Raw genomic sequence first — 12,340 nt, 5'->3', positions numbered from 1 at the left:
ATCCTTCTAAACTGAAGCACTTTTTTTCCAATCCAGATTGCACCTCCCCCTTTTAAAGAGTTAGACTTTCTCCACATTAAAAGCCAACCTTGTGTCTAATTATCCTAATGGGGATCCAATTAAACAGGAACAATGATGGATCAGAAAAGATGCAATTAAAGATAGCACAACTCTTCCTCGAGTATAAACTCCTCAGCGTTGGCACATATTGCCTTTGATATACAATTGTGGAGGAGAGTGTATTTTGGGGATCGTTTGTGACCAACTATTTTTTTTAGCGTTGTTTTAATGCCGTTATATTTTAAAATTAATGTTGCAATTTCAGTCATCAGCAAATCGTTTACCTGCATGACTTGCGCAGATTATACTACGCAAGAAAACGTAATGAGCTTGAGGCCACAAAAGGATCTACTTCCAGTAGCAATATTTTTTCTTTTCATAAGTAATTTTGTCAATCATCAACTACAATAGTTGATAGAGCCAATGCTTACAATCCTGGATCTATCAGCCATTATTTTCATTTGCTTAAATTAATGAGAATCATAGTCATCACCCAAGGCAGGAAAAAGGATATTCTCAAGAACCATGTTGCACACAGATGTATGTCGCTTGAGGTATTTCTGGCATGAATGACTGGGCCCTTCACTGCTATTCTAATGTTTTGGTTTTCAATTATTTTGCCTTTGAAATCATCACCGTCAGTTAAAGGACAACCTTGTTATGAAGTGATTCTACTTTCCTCTCTTTTTGTTATTATGCAATTTAAATCATTTTTTTTTTAGCTCCTATCATGAAAGATACTGAAATCATTTGGTTGTTAATTTTATAAATAACTATCTGTCCATAATCGGTGTTACTAGAAATATTGTAAAATAAAGTTCATGTCTTGTATACAACTCTTTGAATACCTCACCTATTTTACCAAAATTGATTAATGGCTGCTAGCGATTAAAACATTCAAGTCGTTTTATTTTATCTGATTACCTTGTTATTTAATTATTAGTTTTGCGACGGAATGCTCCTTACTGCACATTCATATTGACTATTGTCTTCGTTTCTTTTTTTTTTTTTAATTCATAAATTCATTTGTTGGATCATCATCGAAGAGACCTAGTGTTTTCAACTGATTCTTTTTTTCAGCTTTTCATTGCCGATTGCAATGGAGAGCTCTTTATTACATGTTCTATCGTACAACAACAGTATAGATTGAATGACTGGTAGACTGCATTCGTAAGCCTTGGTAAGCAACCTATTGGTAGGTGGAGTTCATCAATCCTGATAGGAAATTTGTTCCAAGGGAGACAACCCTGAAAAAATATCAAAGTGGAACCCCATAGGTAGTTACTTGGACCAAACTTTGGCAAGTTTCTGATAACAACTCACTAGTCATCCTTGACATTGAATTCAAATTTTTTTGGAGCATAAAAATGTGGACAACACTGTATAAGTTCACTTTAAACTAATTCATGCAAAATATCGAGATATCACAGAATTTGAGGGTCACCTACAAAACAAGTCCTGTGGTGATGAGAGAGCGGTGGTGTAGCAGGCGTGGAAACACTGGTAGCTCCAGCACACAAACCTGCACACAGCTCAGGCTATACGATCATCTTCCTTCTGACTGAAGCAGCAAATGAACCCGGCAGACTCCTGAGTGGCTGAATAGCTCTCTTTAGTAATGTGCATGAGGAAGGGGCTAGAAAAGGTGCCCTGAAAATTGGCTGCTTCATCACACCTGGGCGAGTTTACTACAACTGGCAGAGATCTCTAAGTTATGTAGAATGCACACTCTTCTTGATAACCTGAAAGCAAGCAGACTTGGAAGGCAAAATACCCTGGTAGCTAAGGAGTTAGGTTGCCAGAAATGTGGACATAGCAGCCCTGTCTGATTCATATAGCAAGAGAGGGTCAACTCAGAGGACAAAGGTGGTCATACCTTCTTCTGAAGTGAACGTAGTGTTTGTGAATGTCGAGTGGCAATTAAAACCAAGCACATCAAAAATCTGATTCCCCTACTTAATGGGGTCAATGATTGATTTATGACAATGCAATTAGCTATGGGGAAGAGGAGTCATGCCACGCTAATCATCACACATGTTCCAACGATGACCAATCCAGATGACTTATAGGACAGATTCTACCAAGAACTAGAAACCATCCTGACAGCAATCTCTAAAGGAGACAAATTATTCATTTTTGGTGCCTTCAATACAATAATTGATGCAGACTACCAAACCTGGGAAGGAGCTATTGGTAGAAATGGAGTTGTCAAGTGCAACAGTAATGGATTGCTGCTCCAAAACATCTGCATCACTCATGATCTTTTAATTATCAACACTGTCTCATTATTTATTTGCCGACTGTTATCCTCATCGTCATAATTGTTGTTGTTGTTTCATCACGTTTTGGCCAACTTATCCTCTGACTTTCTTCTGGTGATTAACCGCAAAGAGATAGGAATGCTGAGTCTTATAATTGTATCCCTAGTAATTACTGCCTTCCATAGATGTTGTCTCATCACGTTTTGGCCAGAGGATGAGTTGGCCAAAACGTGGTGAAACAACAACAACAACAACCGTGAAGACGAGGATAACACTCCTTAAATAAATAAATACATAAATTACTCATCTCAAAGGATTCCAATAAAAAATAATACTGCCTCATTAGTCTAATAGGAACAAGATCCAAGCACTAGCATCTTATTGACTATGTCATCACAAGAAAGATAGACAGACAGGATGTTTTGATTACCAAGGCCATGTTTGATGCAGAGTGTTGGATGGATCACACACTTTATTTATAAGCTAAGATTCTGCATTGTAGCCAAGCAACAGCCTTGAGAGAAAAAAAGATTGCCAAATGCATTAACGTCTCCCAACTGTGGAGGCAATTGCTCTACTCTCCTTGTGAATAATCTCAATGGAAGATTTACACCTACAGTTTGGTCATTTTTATAATGAAGATAAATGGGTAGCCTTCAAAGAAGTTGTATATACTTCACCACTACAAGTGTTTGGACTATCCCAGAGGAAACATTAGGATTGGTTTGATGAGAATTATGAGGAGATACAGGAACTACGTACAAAAAAATAAAAGAATAAAAACACAAGGGTTACAATGCACTTAAGCAGGACCCAAGTTCCGCCTAAAAAAAAAGGAAGCATTTGTAAAAATCCGCAGTATTGCTCAAACAAAACTGTGAAATTCACCATAAATGATTCAGTGACAGATCTCTGGGAATACAGAGACATGCAGATATGTATCACTCAAAGATGATGCCCTCAAAATAATATATGGACAAGAGACTTCCGACACATGTTGAATGAGACAACACTGACCTCACATCTCTATTGTTGGTAACAGGGCATGCCACTATCTTAGATATGCTGAACAAGCCTTTCTGAATCAATGATGAGGCAATTGCACAGACTCTGATGACATACCTTCAGAGATTCTGGGCAAAGAGCCTACATCCACAGGAATTCAAAGATGCATCCATATCTACAAGATGAAGGGAAACAGACAGAGCTGCGACAACCACAGAGAAATCTGTTCTCAGCAGTCAGTAAAATTCTTGCAGGACTGCTGCTCAATCACTTAAGCAATTTATTTAAAAAAAATTTTTTTTTTATTACATTTTCACCCCAAACAAGACACATTGCCACTGTGGTGTAAGGAGCTACTATCAGGGGCAGCAGCTACTGGGGCACTATGTTGGGATTACACTTGAACTTCTGCATGTCAGTACAGTTGGGGAAGCAGGGACCAGAAATGGAATTCCAAAGTCTAGCGGTTCTGGGAAAGAAACTACTGGAGTAGACAGATCTTCTATATCTAGGGATCTCTACTGTGTGGGGGTGGGATTTAGCTGCCTGTCGGGTTTGTTGAAGGTGTCTACGTCGTGGGGGTACAAGTGTCTGCAGTTCGTCAGAGCATTCACCATTAAAATACTTGTAGAACAGGCAGATGGATGCAACGTTTCGTCGATGGGACAGAGGCTGAAGCTTAGATGCTAGTTCAGGGCCTATCAGATTGGCGACTCTCTTTTGAACCTTGTCTAGGAGCGAGAGACTAGCAGCAGATGCGCCAGCCCAAATGTGACAGCAATACTCCGTACATGGGTGAATGGTGGCCTTATAGAGGTACAGGATACTTTCAGGTGTCAGTAGTTTTCTAGCACGGTAGATAGAGCCTACCTTCTTCGCAGCGACCCTGGAATTGTTCCAACTCATGTTTCCTGTGAACGTTAGGCCAAGGATTTTAAAGATGTACTCTCAGACAGGGAGTCACTGGCCATTGCTTATAGGTGGTAGAGAAGGTTTCTTGTAATTATTGAAGGAAACCAGTTTAGTCTTGGCAGCATTGAATGTGACCATCCATTTTTGTCCCCATTTCACTACAGATTGGAGGTCATCCTCTAGTGTTTTTGCCATTTCTTTATATATGTGTTCATTTGTTTTCCTGTCATGCCTGTTATAGAGTGTGGTGTCATCAGCATATATACCCATCTCAGAGGCAGTTTTGTCGGGGAGGTCATTAATAAATATTAGGAACAATAGGTCTAAGAATAGACCCCTAAGGCACTCCCGCATTTATATCACACTGTTTAGATGCTCGACCGTCGAGGACAACCTGGATTTTTCTCTTATCTAAGAAGGATTTAATTATGTTAAGTATTCTACCAGTGATACTGTATGATTTAATTTTCCTGAGGAGACCCTCATGCCATACCCTGTCAAAAGCCTTAGATATATCTAGAGCTACCGCTCTGCTCTCCCCCCGCTTTGTCCAGTGCATGGTATATACGTTCAGAGATTACAGTGAGGATGTCTACTGTGGAACGGGCTTGTCTAAATCCATATTGTTTGTCAGTCAGAAGTTTAGCATCTGTAAGGTGACGAACTAGAGCATGGTTAATTATGGTCTCAAATATTTTGGCGAAAAGTGGGAGGAGGCTATGGGGTGATAATTTGATGGGTCAGTTCTTTCGCCAAAATTCTTGAATACTGGTACCACAGAAGCAGTTTTCCAACAGCCCGGGAAGCATGATTCATTAAGGCATTTGTTGTAGAGTTTGGAGAGAACTGGAGCTACTTCAGCTGAGCACTTTTTTAATAGCACAGCTGGGATGAGACCAGGTCAACATGCTTTTGAAGTGTCAAAGTTTTTTATGATAGCATGTACCAGAGCAGGGGTGATTTGTAGATTGTCTAGCGTGGCGTCTGTCTGCAAAGGAAAGTTAGGCAGGGGGGGGGGGGGGTTGGAAGGGTCCAGTGTGGAGTTTGAGGCAAATAAGCTGGCAAGCATATTAGCCTTGTGGGTTGCTGAGCAAACAACCTCGTTGGTTAGTGGAGGAATTGTTGATTGCCCATTATTTACTACACTGTTGTAGATTTTCCAGAAGTCACAAGTTCCTAATTAATTAGATGAAGATGGCCTCCTCCCGGAAAGGAAATGTGGTTTTTGTGCAGGGCGTGGTATAGTTGACATGGCATTTGTTGCTTATCAACTTCAGAAAAAATTTCAGGAAGGTGAAGAAGATGATGATGAATATTTGTTGAAGTGAAATGAAAGCAAAAACAATGTAGAGATGCAGTGGGTGAATGCTGGCAGCTGGTGTGGCTGCCCCATTCCTAGCTTATAACGCAAAAAATTAGACAATTAAAAAAAAAAAAAGAGCATAAGAATGTTTTAATCTATTGTATTTATTTTTGTATTCAGAATGAAAACCATCAAATATTTGATACTAGCAGTTGTACCAGGCATTGATGGGTCATAAAATATGCTTAAATATATTTTAATTCATGCAGAATTTGTATTGATTATTACAGACTATTCTTTATTGAGTATATATATATATATATATATATATATATATATATATATATATATATATATATATATATGCAGCATTTTTTTTCTCTTAAACATATTTCATTAACATAGACGTTTTTTTGTCTATTAATTCCATTTCCAACTTCCAGATAACAGTCTTCACTTCTGGCAGATGTAATCGCCATATTTGATATAAATCTGCATACTTTCCAATCCATCTGGATTCATCGTGAGGGATAGATTAATCTAACTGGTTTTGAACAATTTATATATATATATATATTTTTTTTTTGTAAAGTGTATATTTTATTAGTTAATGATTTTAATAACTTCACAAACATTTCAGGATGTTACTACTATTGGTAAAGTTTATTTTGTTAATAGTTTTTTTTTTTAGTTTTAGTTTTTATTAGTAATGCTTCTAGTATTTCAAATTTTTTCATCTGGCCACAGTGACTTTTTGTTTTCTCTTTCATGAAAACTCTTGAATAGTCATAGGAATTTTAAATTTAGCCAATAGCTGCATCACATCAATTGAAATAAAAATATCGCAATTAAGGGAAAACATTTTTTGTTAGTATTCATGATTAAAAAGTGATAAAGAAGAGAGAAAACAAACATTCAGCTGACTGGTTTTGTCCTCATGCATCAAAAGCTACATTGAGGAATTTTAAAAAAATTATTAAAGAGAAAAAAAAAACAAACAAAAAAAAAAACAGGGACTTTTTTTCTTTTCCTTATCACTTAGTAAAATCATGAATAGTAATAAAAAGTCTTCCATTCCTAATTGCGATATTAAAATTTTGTAACCCATTAAAAAAGTCATGAAAATACAAATACAGCTCCAAATGCTAATGATACGTCATCAAGTTATTGATTTCATTCAGTGTAATCTCATCTTTTCCAATCAGATCAAGATCACATTTACATTTTTAGCATTAAAGTTCTAAAAACAATAGACAGTTCTTTTTTGCTATTAATATATAGCCTTTTTTATTATTAATATTAGTCTTTTTATTATTAATATAGAGTCTTTTTTTCTTATAATACATAGTTACTTTTCGTTAATAATATAGAGTCTTTTTTGTTAATAATATAGAGTCTTTTTTGTTATTAATATAGTCTATTTTCTTATTAATAGAGTCTTTTTTCTTATTAATAGAGTCTTTTTTGTTATTAATATAGAGTCTTCAAAATACACACAACTTTATTTTTAATGGCAGAAAGATCGACATTGCCCGAGATTAAATAAGGATTGACGAATGTTTCACCCTCTCATATTTTATTATCGAAATCAGTGAAATTACACATTTTTCATTAAATTGATTAATTGCTATCTCTAGTTGGGGGTCTGCCCTGTGCATCAGGAAGAAGCTTCACATGCCTCCCCCGTAATGACAGTCCACAATACATTGTAGTTTACATTGTACTGAAGAGAACCTACTGTTGATTTTATAAAATTATTTTTATATCTAATGGCATGAATTAAAGTTTAAAGTGCAAAAATCAGGTGTAATGGTTCAATTGTGCTCTAAACAGAAACATTTATTTTGAACGTGCCATATCAAAAAACCTTCTATTGATTTTATATGTTGGGCCTTTTTCCTTGTGTGATAATAGGCCGTAAGAGATGTTAACTTTAGTCAACATTGCTTGTTCCTTCTTTCGTAGGATTATTTTGATTATCAATACTTTTCGGAGACGTTTCAATACAAAACCCATCTAAAAACACTGCCAGGCAACTGAAGTACATACGTGTGAAATTTCAAAAACAATCCGCTCAGCCATAATGAACTCATATACAAAGTTCCTTTTATATAATAGATAGATAGATCATCAATATAAGCAATCTGTTCATAGTTAATAGCAAATCTTATCTCTTCCTAGGAGATAAAGATCACATTTACAGCATTACAATCATAAAACAATAGATGTGTGTGTGTGTGTAAAAATATGTAAAAGATAAATAAATATTAGATGTATTTCAATGTTTTTCTGCAATGGTGAAGCCGCCCCATCGCTCTCCAGATAATTCTAATATATAAAAGGCTTTTTGTCTGTCTGTCTGTCTGTCTGTCTCCATATTTTCAAACTATTTCTTCTGAAACTAAAAGTCACAGAGAAAAGTTAGGGGCTTCAAATGATTAGATTTTTTACAGACCGTTCCTTTATGGGTCTTTAGCAAGTTAAAATAATTTTTAAGGGGTCAAAAATGGGTGAAATTGAAAAAAAAATCATCATACATTCATCTTAGTTTATTTTTAATTCTTCATTTTTAATCAGTACATATGCACATCATGTTGGTACAGCTTTGAATGCTACCGTTTTAATTCTAGCTGATGCCACGCAAATACTTTTTTTTACTTTTGAAATCACAACTATAATATTATATAAAAAATCTGGAATAATTAAAATATCATATGTAAGCCTATTTTTCAACCCGGAAAAGCCCCCCCCCCCAGTCTAATATATATTGGATTTTTATTTACGGACCGTTCTTTTGGGTCTTTAGTCAGTTAAAATAGATTTTAAGGGTGAAAAAGGGGCCAAAATTGAAAAAATCGTTATACATTTTGTAAATTCATCTTAATTTATTTTTAATCAGTTCATATGCGTGTCATGTTAGTACAGAGGTAACGTCACCAGCTTTGAATGTTACAGTTTTGCTTTCGGTTTCAATTCTAACTGATAGCACTCAAATACTTTTTTTTTTAACTTTTGAAATCACAACTATAATAATATATATGAAATCTGGACAAATTAGAATATCATATTTACGTGTATTTTACTACCGGGCGACCCCCCCCTTGCTAGTCTGTGATATTTTTATATTATGAAAATGTTTTTGAGATGGGCAGAAACAACTGTTTGCAAATGAAGATGTCCCCCCACTCCCGGAGGATATATGAAATGTTTCTTGATTAACAATGGTGTTACATAATAAATTAATGCTGGTTAGAAATAAAACTAAAAATGAACTAAAACTGCTTTAGTAATATTAATGCTACATTTTAATTGATAACTTTGTTACTTTTTAATGGGTAAAAGCTCTAAGAAGACAAGGACATCACAAAACAAAGCATGAAAATGTACAAAACGACAAAGGGAGACAATGCAATACAATAAATAAAACAAATAGTGCTACTTAGTTATAATAGCAAAATTTGAAAATCGAAACACCGAATTTTAAGTGAAACCAATGGTATCTACTTAATTGTCATGTCGTAGTAATGAACATATCCAAAAATTACAAAAAACGATAAGGTAGAAAATTAATTATTAATAAAAACAGTTTTCGAAGACAATTAGTGAAAATTGAGTTTTACTAAATTGGCCGAAGATTTAAGAAAATAATTACCTCCCTTGTTACCAGTCACACTCTGGTTTCTTTTTTAGCAAAACTCATTCTTTGCTGTCTTTGAAAACTATTTTCATTAATAATTTTCTACATTATCGTTTTTCTTAATTTTTGGTCATGTTCATTACTGCAATATGACAAGTAGGTACCATTAGTAAAAACTTGAAACTCAAGATTTTGATGTCTAAATTTCGCTCTTATAACGAAGAAGCACCAAACAAAGTTTACAATGCAAGCAAGTTGTTAGCTAGCGTTAATTTTGTTTACATTAAAAGAATTGATCATTCCTAACTCATTTTGATCAGTTTCTCATTTTATTAATCATTTTTTTTTTTATTCATCTCAAAATCGAATTTTTTTCTCCCTATTTTTTTCTTCAATCATATGAATTGTAATTCCAAGCAATTAGAAATTGTTTTTTTTTTTTAATTTTAATTAGCATAATTTTTAATGAGAGGAAGGGGTTATGAAATGTACTTAAATTTCCCAGATTTGAAAATAAAATTAGTTCAAATCATAAAAAAAAAAAAAAAATCTTTAAAAATTCATTTTATACATTAGAAAAGAACAGTAATATTAAAAAATTAACATCTTAATTTTATTATAGAAAATTCCGGTTCTTTAACTTTTTACATTTATTGAATTCGAAAATTGATTTAGCATGAGTGCACCTAACTCACCAGAAGTATTTTTTTTTTTTTTGTTTTCATTTTTGAAAGAGCGATACTAGTGAAAATGGGTGCAACTACACTATAATAGTGAAATTCAGAAAACGAAAAAAATCGATTAAAAAACAAACAAACAATGGTATCTACTGACTTTTTCAATATCAATTACAAGCAATATCTATTTAATTGGCATGTCAGAAGTATTTAAATACCACATTATTAAAAAAACAAAAAACAAAAAAAAAAACATGAGTTTTTTTATCTTTATCATAAAAACACGCCTTCATATTTCCCTTGATATAACTAAAGAAGGAACTCGGTTATGCTATAAACATGGCAAAACATTTTTGGATGAAAATTAGCGAAAATAAAATGTTTGGCTTAAAAAACACTGAAGAGTTCCAAAGTAAGTGAAAAATAGCAAAACACACAATTTATTAACAAATTAGCAATAATTACACACTATTTTTCACTTCAGTGTTTTTTAAGCTAAACATTTTATTTTCACTAATTTTCATCCAAAAATGTTTTCTTTAATAATTGTTTTTTCTATCTTATCATTTTTCGTAATTTTTGGATATATTCATTACTGTAACATGACAATTAAGTAGAGGCCATTGGTTTGCCTTGAAATTCAATATTAAAAATTTCGAATATTGCTATTACAGTGTAGTTGCATCTGAAAATGGAAGACAATCAAAAACTAATGTTTTTTGTTTTTTTTTTAACCAAATTTTACTGGTAATTCAAAATAAATTCAATAAAGTAATGAAGTAACACAACAACAATATACTGAAATATTTATGTATTTAATTTGAATTGTAAAAGAAGATGTAAAATGCGAAATTCAAACAGGAATATTTTTATTTATATTTTTTTTTAATATATTTTTTAATAAAATAAAAGTTGACATCCATTTTTTGGTGATTTTTTTAAATTTACAACAATACTCCAAAATAATATATTTTTTTTTAATTTACAATCCTTCAAAATAAGATATTTTAAAAATTTACAATACTTCAAAATAAATTCCTTTTTAAATTTACAAATAAAATGTAACAGTCTATATTTCACACAATAATTATTTTTGAAATAATTTTTTTTTAAATGCACAAATAAAATATAACATTCAGTTAAGAATATTATATAATGGAATGCATTTTTTATAAAACTTTTGAGAAAGATAAATTAAGTAATTTTAAATTAAGTAATTTTAAATTATTTAAAAAAAAAAAAAACATCAATTTTGGATTATCTTCCTTTTTGCTAGTATCACTCTTCCAATGATAAAAAACATTTCTGGTGAGTAAAAGTGCACTTGTGACATTAATTTTTCTTCTTTCAACCCAAACAAGGCAAATTGCTACCAAGATGCAAGGGTATTCTGTGAATTAAGGACTTATTAGGTAGGGAGTTGAGCAGCTAGATGGGGGAGCTCTATAGTGAAGGCATTGGATTTTGCTACTTGTCAGGTTAGTCGAGGGGCTACCAGTGCTGCAAGTTTGTCAGAGCACAGTGTAAAACAAGCAGAAGAATGCAATACTGCAGTAATGGCACGGTGGTTAGAGTTGGTTGGCATTGTGGGGCCTTTTTTTTTTTGATTCTGTCCGATTCACCAGCTCATCTGTCACAACAATACATGGGTGAATGGTAGCTCTGCAGAAATATAAGATATATATGTGAGTATATTTATAGTGCTGTAGAGGGAATTCAAAAGCTTCAAAATAGCTTTTTAATTTCAACTGTTGTATCAATGTAAATCAGACATTGTTTCAATCTATCAACAATGGAGTATAATGGCTGACTTTTTTATTATCATGGTGACCACACACAAATCGAAAGCGATTTTGAAACTTTCAAACTGTCAATTAAAAAGTACCTATATTTACTCCCCGTGAAGGTAGAGTTAGACACAAGGTCGGTTTTTAATAAAGAGAAAATTCAGCTCTCCAGAAAAGAACAGTGGGTACTGGATTATGACAGAAGTAAAAATTTGCTCAGTCTAGAGAGATTTCTCCTTCGCTAACCGAGCACAGAAAAGATAAAGTTAGGAATCAAAACAGATACTGTCCTTTGAATTGTTTATTTGAAGAAAGCATAAAAAATTTATATTCCAAACAAATTAGGTGCAAGGTCATTAGAAGTGTGAAGGAAAAATGGATGTCGCTGGTCATCTTTGATCTAAAGTAATAAAAGTGTTTATTCTACTCTGGACTAGAATCATCTTGACCACCACAATACCACATTTACTCTAGGGGTTGTCCTCCTTAAGATATCCCCAAATTGGTTTGAATTAAAAAAAATTTTTTTTATAAATAGGTACTATATTTGAATCCTACCCAAAAGGCCAAGGAATTAAAGTTTTAAAGCAAATGTCAAGTATTATAGCTTAATTGTGCTCCTAAAAAAAAATGAAAAAATGAATTTTAAATATGCTCTTATCATATAAAAAAAAACAATTTTTACAAAATATTTCAAA

At 33.2% G+C, this 12,340-nt stretch overlaps 1 protein-coding gene across 4 annotated transcripts in view; it reads right to left on the bottom strand.

Annotated features, from left to right (window-relative positions):
* Positions 1 to 12,340, bottom strand: part of LOC145293214 (rab11 family-interacting protein 1-like) — a 228,063-nt gene that overhangs the window by 34,057 nt on the left and 181,666 nt on the right. The gene's annotated exons all lie outside the window — the stretch shown is intronic.

The sequence above is a fragment of the Euprymna scolopes genome, chromosome 14 (assembly GCF_053919585.1).
Source record: "Euprymna scolopes isolate OS-2025 chromosome 14, ASM5391958v1, whole genome shotgun sequence".
NCBI classification, from domain to species: Eukaryota; Metazoa; Mollusca; class Cephalopoda; order Sepiida; family Sepiolidae; genus Euprymna; species Euprymna scolopes.
Note: the sequence above shows the minus strand (reverse complement) of the source record. Positions and strands in the feature narration are given on the sequence as shown.